Genomic DNA, 9541 nt, shown 5'->3' with positions numbered 1-9541 from the left:
GGAGTCTCCTTCTCTGGAGATATTCAAGTCTCGCCTGGACGCCTACCTGTGCGACCTGGTGTAGGGAACCTGCTTTGGCAGGGGGGTTGGTCTCGATGATCTCTAGAGGTCCCTTCCAACCCCTACAATTCTGTGATTCTGTGATTCTGTGAAAGGAGTACAAGACTTACTGCCTTACTGCTTCTTTTTCTCAATAAACTCTGTTAAGACTAATGATTAGCACAGCAGCATCCAGCTCCAAACCTAAGCTCAGCACAAAGGAAGCCATCACTGTGAGCAATAAGAAAGGATGAGAACAACAAAATCATATTTATGGGAAGATCAACTAAGTGAACTCAGTCTGCGTGTTGATTTCTCTTACAAAGTTGCTTAGGGTGGCCCCTCCATGCTGTACTGCTCAGGTGCTTTTCTCTACTGTTCTCAGCATGTTTGCGGTGCAGTAACCTCCTTGACTGTTTCTTGATTTTTCCCATTCCTGAATTTTTGCACTTGCAGTTTTGCTGTTCTATTACTTTGCAGATACGTATGACTTCTTCCAAATTTAACTCACAATGCTTTTCAGCAGATGCTCATGTACCTTCATTTTTCTTCAGGTCACCCCTAAGAATGTTGATCTCGTGAATCATAGATAACTAAACTTTCTTGCTTCTTCAGGAAAACAGAATTAAGTTTTCTCTGAACTAATCAAGCAGTTTGGAGCATTCAATATTTTTAATTTTTATTTTAAAGAAAATGTATGCAATAAACAAAGATGCATGGCCCATGAAGCTTTTACACTTTTACATTTGTCATATGCAAAAACAAGGAGGTAAAAGAATGGACAATACAACTCGCAAAATTAAGACTAGATGTTGACTTGTTCATTTATATTTTGTCTGCTTTTATATACGGTCTGCTTATTCAAGGATGTAAAAAAAAAAAGTGAATTTTTTGAACCGATTTTTGTTTAACTGATTCTTTTCCTTTTCTTCTACTGATTTTCCTTTCTCACTTGATATGCACTTCAGAAGCATGAAAGTAATGAGGAGGGATTTCAATCTTCTCAGTACAGAACACTCTTTTTCTAGTGTAGTTTTCAGAATTAAGAAAAAAAAAAATGCATATTCAGTGCTTCAGTTATCTTTCTGCAGTACATAAGGTGATTGATTGACCATTCACATGTCCTCGCAGATCTCACTTCTGGTTGCCTTCACTGAACGTCACATCAGGTTGTGAAGAAATAATAAAACACTGTGTTCTATTCCAGTCCACTTCACCCTCTATGAAGGCAGCCTGTCCTTGTACATTTTATGTGCCCTGTATAACCTTTATGCGGGATTCATCTCCACGAAGCAGGACAACTTTTCTCTCTCTGTCTCTCTTTCTTTTTTTTTTTCAACAGAAAGAAACTGTTCAGATTTAACCTTGACATAATGTAGCCTGTTCATAAGAGATTCCACTCATGGGTTCATATTTTAATCTGCTGGAGAAACAGCAAGAGAGAAAACGAGTATCATACACACAGTTAAGCAGAGGTCATCAAACTGTTCTGTGTCCTTCTGAGGAGTCCGGAGACAGTCCAGCAATGTGGAGCGATCAAAAATTTGGATCAGGGATGATATCCAAGGGACACTTCACTGTTTTCAAGCAGAGGATCACTGGTTTTATGAGTGCTTAATTGTTGAGAGCTGAGCTTCAGCCTGCAAGCCTAATACAGTATCTATCCAAAATTCAGATCAAAGCCTTAACGGATGCTGGATATTGTTCCCAGGGAAGAGAAAAATATTGTGAGTGCTCTACATGCTCTGATGGTTTGGCATGGAGCTCCAGGATATGATGTTGAGGTCAAAGTATCAGTGATATGCAGAAAGAACTAAGAGCACTGGATTCTTTCCAGAAGTCTCAGAAGGACAAGTTGCCTTGAGACAATAGAAATGGAAAATAACTGCTTTGTTTTGCTTACACATCTTTCTGATCCTCATTCATCAAAACGCTATGAAGAAGCAAGAAAAGCAGAGCTGGGCCCTCAACAAACAAGTTATTTAAAGTAGATAACATGCAAAGACTAGCAAGATGAGTGTTATTGCTCCAGATGTTTTATGATAGCTGCCAAGATCTAGAAAAGAATGAGTCTGTGAAAGAGATCAGTATGCATTTGGGGAAACTATCTTACAACATTAGGGAACAAAAACCCAGTTAATTTGTAGTTAAATTGAACAATGTGATTTCTTTGTTTTGCTTGTACTGCATTTACTAATAGATTTCTTTGTTTGGCATGTGCCACACTGAGTTATGAAATCTTGGCTAACAAATAAGGGTTAGAGTGACTTAATTGCTTAATAATTTGCTACATTCAGTTAATGTAGTAATAATTCTAGTCTGTCATATCCTGCATAGTATTTTGCTGACTTTGTTACTTTATCAATAGAAAATCAATGCAATAAATTATTAAGATAATTATGTTTTTGTTGTTGTTGTTGTTTTGTTTTGTTTTTTACCTTAGGGAAGTATATAAAGATTAAAATTTCTGTTTAAGATCTAAGTTAGTAAGATTTTATCTTTTCCATTAATTTGTTAAATACAAAAGGAACAAACAAACAAAAATATTTGATTGGGAGACCAGAATACTTTCTGTATATTTGGTATGTTATATGAATAGCACTGAAACAGTTATTGTCTTAGGGAACAACAATTGTCTTGAATCTTTGAATACACATGAACAAAAAATGCAACAAACTCATCATCTACAACATGTTGATCTGAAATACTGATGTTGAGTTTTATTAAAATTTTATTTTCTTAATTAAGTGAAATATGAGTGGTCATAAAGATATCACTATCTAAACATAACGTATGTTAGCTACAACATAATGTAAAAACAAATTACTGTAATCTTTTTTATAATTATTTAGTCAAAGACTTAATCCTGGAGTGTGGGTCTTGACAAATACATATTTTTCAGACTACATTAATGTTGCACTTTATTTCATTAGAGAATTTGCAATAAATATTTCTTGAGTAACCCAGTTCTGTCACTGTCTGTTTCATCTGTCTGAAAGCCAACTGGGTTTTCTGGAGTCTGCGCAGGTGAATGCAAATCTGTTCACAGGGTAGGACGCTACATTTTGAGATGCCTACTTATTCTTCTGTTCCTGTGTTTGATTCCAGTGTGTTACAAAAGTTTAAGGGATAGATTTGTCAGTACTTCAGACATCAACAATCCAGTTGACAACAGTTGCTTCTCAGTACCTTAAAAATCAATCCCTTTGGAACACGTGTTTTTAAAATTTGGAAGCTGATAAAAATGTGGAAACCACTTTGAGGTCATGACAAGGAAATAAATAACAACAGGAGAAAAGGAAAATTTAGTTAAGAACTGTGTCAAAGAGACAAGAGACAGGCTGAGTAGCCTTTTTCTCATCAAATTAATAGAAATCACACAGCAAAGAGCTTTATTTCTGTTTACATGCTGACATATTTACTTTGCTGTAATAGTGCCAATATGACATTAATGTAATTATGCAAAAGCCATTTGAGATGCTATTAACTTATTTTTAGAAAATATTTTCCAATATTGCTATTAAACCAAAGTTATCATCATTTTGTACAGCTTGAAGCTTCTGATAATTGGGCTTCAGGTTAAGACAATACTGTCACCTGCATGTAGGCCTCCTTTAAATTCCTTTTCACTGGAGTCCTTCAAGACACATTTCTAGTGAAAATAATTATTTTACTTCCTGCATGGCTATAACTTTTTTTTTATAAATAAATCTTAACAAAATGGTAGGATTGTCCTCTTTTCACATTTAGAAATAATTTTTGAAAAATCAGGTGAAAGTTCTTTCAAAATGAAAACGAATGCATAGAATCAGTAGGATTCACAATGTTTTGATAAGTATTCAATAAGTTAAACCAGTACATGAGAAAAGTTGTTCAGGAAATGTGATTTTTTTTCAAAAAATTTAAATGCATATACACTTTTCTGACCATCACATTTCTTGCTTTAAATGAAAAGAGGTGACACAAGTAATTGCCTCCTTTTCAGACAGAGATGACTACTCCAGATGTAGATATTAACATATGCACAGATGAATTCTGCACTAAAAACTTTAATAAATGATGTGAGGGAAAAATTAAAGCTCTTTTAATAATTTGTGCTACTACAAGGCTTGAGAAATTAAAAAGGATAGTAGATATATCAAAGTATGCTGATGTAGATTAAGACATCGCATGTAGCCTTAACAAATATTAACAGATGCAAAACTTTTACTCGTATTTTTGAACAAATCTTTGAAGTTTACATTTTCTGCTTGGAAATATGATTGAAACTCCCCCTCACTTAATTATCATATGATCACTGATTAAATGAATAGTGCTTTTATAACCACAGTCATACATTTATGTATATTTCTGTATGCCTAAGTATCCATATATATTTGAATGTGCATTGCTTGAATTAATAAAGACTAATTCTCCAATATTTCTTCTTCAGAGACGGTAGCTATATTCCACTAATTTCTGTGCACAATTAAGTTATCTGTATAAATTTAGCATCTCTTCTGCTACAGCTGTTGACTGCTTTTGATAGCAGATCTCTAATATTCAAAGTGCATCCTGAGGAATTACATGGAACAAATATGCAACATTTTGCTCAGCTTGGAGACTTTTAAGCTGACAGATAAAATGAGAGTGACATCTATCTTTCCTAATGCTTCAGGGAACAAATTCTTTCCAAAAATAAATCACATCTTTATATGACTATATATTCCATTTTATTTTCATTCTGACAAGATTTTATTTATAACTCTATGCTCAGTTTGTTTTTTTTTAACAAAGACTCTTCATTGATCACATCTGATACACTTCAAACACACTGATACATCTTCAAATTCACTAATAAACAGGTACCTCCATGAGTATTCCTAAAATTAATAAGAAAATTTCAACGCAATTAAAGCTGGTAAAAACATCAGAAATCAAACACTAAGTACATACTTAGAAATATCTAAGTAACAGTGTTTTTGATTTGTTGTGTAATTCCTTGTCATTACAAAGCAATTAAAGATTTAAGTTTGTGATCCTTAAATTTCCTCTACCTTATGCTTACTTATATCAATTAAGATGCTACTTAGTAACAATAAAAATGACAGAATATGGCATTTAATATTTCCATGCTGAAGATCAAGATAAAAAATGCCAACAGCATATTTTTCTTAGATTAATGATATTGTTGTGCACTATCAGTGTACATTCAAAGCCATTAAAATAAAGCAAAGCCCATCGATTTTCACAAATACATCTGATTTTAATTGAAAGCCCATGGCTCACTGAGAATTTGATTTTTTATGTTATCACAATCCAGTGAGTGACCTTGAAACCATAATCCAGTGAGTGACTGAAAGCCTTGAACATGCTCAGCTTTTCTTGAGTTTCCCAGCTCCTTTCAGGATTGTGCTGGGAGTTAAAATCTCATGAAAGGCAAGTAAAGATGTGTAGGCAGTTTCCCAGACACAACCTTTGAAAATAATAAAAAGAGATAACTGTGCATCCATAGTGCTCCAAAGCCCTTTTACAGAATGAAAGCAAGGAATTAGATTACAAATCCAATAACAAACCCACACATGAAAGATTCTATCCAACTCAAACCCACAGCAAGACAAGCTGCTCTTCATAGTCACAGAATCACAGAATCATAGAAACACCAGGATTGGAAAAGACCTATAAGATCATCCAGTCCAACCACTCACCTATCACCAATAGTCCTCACTAAACCAATAGATCCTTTATTCAGCCTTCTGACAAATAAAAAGAAAATGTAGTAAAATGTTAATCTTCTTAATTAAGACAATCAAAGTTTGGAATTGCAAGACATCTCATACAGATACATGCAGTGAAATTCTGGTGATCAATGTACAGAGCTACAATTTTGAAGACAATGTTTGGTAACTTCTTCACCAGCCAAGATAAGGACTGGATGGGCAGAATCATTTCATCCATAATGCTAAGCATATTGTTCACTACATAGATTGACTTGAGGCATCACTAATGATTTGTTTATAATCTTATATTAATAAATACGCTTTTTCTTAGTCAACCATATAATTAACCTACTAGACCTGTGAAATGACCAATAAGAATAAGGTATGAGAGGAAACTTGCTTGTTTCTAAAATTAATTGCTATATATTACAACATCATACTTCTAAATCCCTACCGTATTGGCAGCTATGACTGATTCATACTTAGTGGATTTATTATACTTTCAACCTTAGTCAACAACTGCTCTCACAAACTCGGTATTCATATACTAATACATACTTCAGTTATGATTAACACTGTTGAACATTGAGATTATGTTTCAAAAAATATGAAAGTGAGTTTCAGCTAATACAGAGATTTGATATTTAGGGAGAAAAAAATAACTGTACTCATCAAAATGTATTTTTATAATAATGTTTTTAGACTGAAGAAGAATTAAAATGATCTAATCAAGGCAAAGATGCAGCAACTTCTGGGATAACTCATTAGAGAAAGTTTTGTCTACATGATAGCTGGAGCACTGACATAAGATTTTGATGCACAGAAGAAGTAAGGTTTAGAATCTGCACTGATTTCCCACCTGCCTGGTGAAAATTCATCTCTCCAGTAATTTCCAAAAGGATAAGTGATATTGTACCAAATGTCATGTTCATTAAATATGGAAGGAGGATACAGAAGGCCATTTCATCTGAAGTTTTTCTCCAATTACTGTTGCATAATGTTATAATGTATAACTCTTACTTTTAAAAAAATGGTGAAACAACTTTGGTTCCTACCATCTATTAAACACAAACTACATTCAGAACAGTTTGCATGCAAAACATCACTTTCACTGCTAAACTGTGATTAAGAAGGTAGAAACTCTCTTAGTGTTATCAAAATAGTGAAATTTTTTATTCTTTTTTTTTTTTTCATACAGCATGTACTTTTAAAGTGATGTTACTGCATCTATATGGATGGGGGAACTTTTTAGATGAAGTAGTAGACAAATTATATCACTTACCAAAATACTGCATCGTGAATGCAATTTCTTTGGACCAAGCCAAAAAATAATGTTTTCTGAAGCTTCTTTATTCTGAAAAATCTGACCTGCATAATTGAGCCTACAGTGTGAATTTCTTTCACTGTGTTTGTATAAAATGTGCTGTTATTTCTCCGATACTTAGGATATGTGCAGATTCAGCAGTGCTATACAATTTTGTTTTGACTCACTGATTGGATGAGAAAAATTTTCATAAATAAAGGAAGGGGAAATCAAAGAGCTCTGAAGATAGATACATAGAATGGCATTCACGAGATCACAAATATAGGCATCAGCAATATAGATATTTTCATGTCAGCTAGTTGTCAAGACTTTTTCACAGTAAGTGGAGTAAAATTGGCACTTTCAAAGCATGAGTCATCTCATCCTAAAATAGATGATTAAAATAGGTCAGATGAATCATTGGATATTGCTGTCTATTGACCTTGAAGAGCACATTAGGTTACAAACCAGTATGTAAACATATAAAGTGCAGACATGAAACTGGGAAGGATACCACTACAATGTCTACGGAAATAATATTCTCACAACCAGATCTATAAACACAAAAGAGACAAATAAACTAATATTTCTGAAGAAAATAAAATTAAATCTTATTTCCATTTGAGTGAAAAATAAACTAAAGGAGAGTACATGTGGTTTAAATCAGTGCTCTAATGTCTCTATATAAAGTATTTGAATATAAAAGTATTTTCCTAGCTCTAGAAGATTCATGTGTTTGAAATAGTATCATAGTGTTTCAGTACGTCATTGCTAGCATACATCAAATGTCTTTATAGCTCCAAGACATAGACATTGTAAATTATTGATTCATTTGACAAAAAGAATGTCCAAGACTAAATATATTTAAATGAATCTTGAAAGATTCTGATTAGATGATAAACAACTTTGCAGAAAACTACAAATTCTTCACCAATTAAAGTGTAAACTCTATACAAGTGTTGAGCTTTTGACTGAGAAAGATAGTAACTGACCCTTTTGAACTTCAATGACAAAAAGCATACATTTAATGTTTTAATATTTTTCTTCTCTAATTTCCTTCTTGTACAAATTTCCTTAAGGGCACTTTCTTGAAATCAAAATCCAAAAATCATTCATGCTGACATATCTGCCAGGTTTCATCCCCAAACCATCAGAATATTAACAGAAAGGGTACAGGCAGCATTATGTGTCTGTGCTATGTGGTTTTTTTTCTTATCTGGATTCAATATGGATTGAGCTTTTCTTGGCTTATTTTATCTTCCATTTACTCATGGTGATGCACTACAGAGTTAACAGCTTTTGCTGTTCTGCTAGAAATGAAGACCAAACAATCTGAAATCCAGTTGAGTATATATCTCTCCAGTTCGTATTTAAATAAGACTGTACTAAATCTGGTGTTCCTAAAGTAAAAACCATCGACCTTTTTTCATTAAATTAAAACAACTTAAATCCATGTTTTACATTTGACACTTACTCCTTAGTGTCTATAGATTCTTCAGTGGCTCGTTACATCCACAAATTGTGTAATTATTGCAAATTCTCCAGGCTTCTGAGCTTGTGTATACATTCAAGGCACTAGTAGTATAACTTGGTAAATATTAAGGAAAATACAGGAAAATGCATTTCCCAAGATAAAAAGCTTTTCACAAAAAATGGATAAAACATTTCAAATAGTTGTAGGAGAAAAGGAAAGTTGATAATTTTGTTTCCTTCTAAAAAGAAATAAAAATTAAATTATCATTGGAAAAGATCTTTCAATCCTTAGAAACTTCTGAAACCAGAGGAAAAAGAGTTAAGATGGAAAAACCTGAAATTTGTTCCTTTTTCAAAAGTGTTATTATAGTATGTGGTTGATTACATTACTTCAAATTAAGTAGACTTTTCTCCTTTGCCAGCATAATATCATCCTGTTTCTTTTGTTCTCATAATTGGAAAGAAGAACCACAACACGCATTCCTACCAATGTAGTAGTTCTCATGAAACTTCTTTTGCACTGCTTTGTCACCCTTGATTTTATTGGAATTTATACATTTAGAACGTGGTTTTCAGACTAACTGGACGTGTGCACTGGTATTTTGCTGAAGTAAGATGTAATTAAATAGCACTGTAGTACTGATATCAGTTTTGAAGAATTATTAAATCCTATGATTAACTATACATTAGTGAAAAAAGACAAGCTGTTTGGAAGATAAAATACTTACAAATTATAACAGTAAACTAAAATTGAAGTTTGTTACGAGAATAACAACATACCTATGCTGTAATTTTATCAAATACTCATGGTTTGCTTTTAGCTCTCACTTCTCTAATCTGACATTGTTAGGCAATAAATTATATGAATCCCCCCTAAACTCAGTTTGTTTTGTCCATTATGGTAATCTGTATGTGATCTCTTTGCCTCATCTCAACCTAGAGGCCTTTTTTTCATTTTTCACCTTGTTCTCAGGGGACCGAGAGATCAGTGTGGTGCAGCTTAGTCATTTTCTTCATGTTTAAAGGA

The sequence above is a fragment of the Meleagris gallopavo genome, chromosome 1 (genome assembly GCF_000146605.3).
Source record: "Meleagris gallopavo isolate NT-WF06-2002-E0010 breed Aviagen turkey brand Nicholas breeding stock chromosome 1, Turkey_5.1, whole genome shotgun sequence".
Lineage (NCBI taxonomy): Eukaryota > Metazoa > Chordata > Aves > Galliformes > Phasianidae > Meleagris > Meleagris gallopavo.
This window is presented reverse-complemented; position numbering follows the sequence as displayed.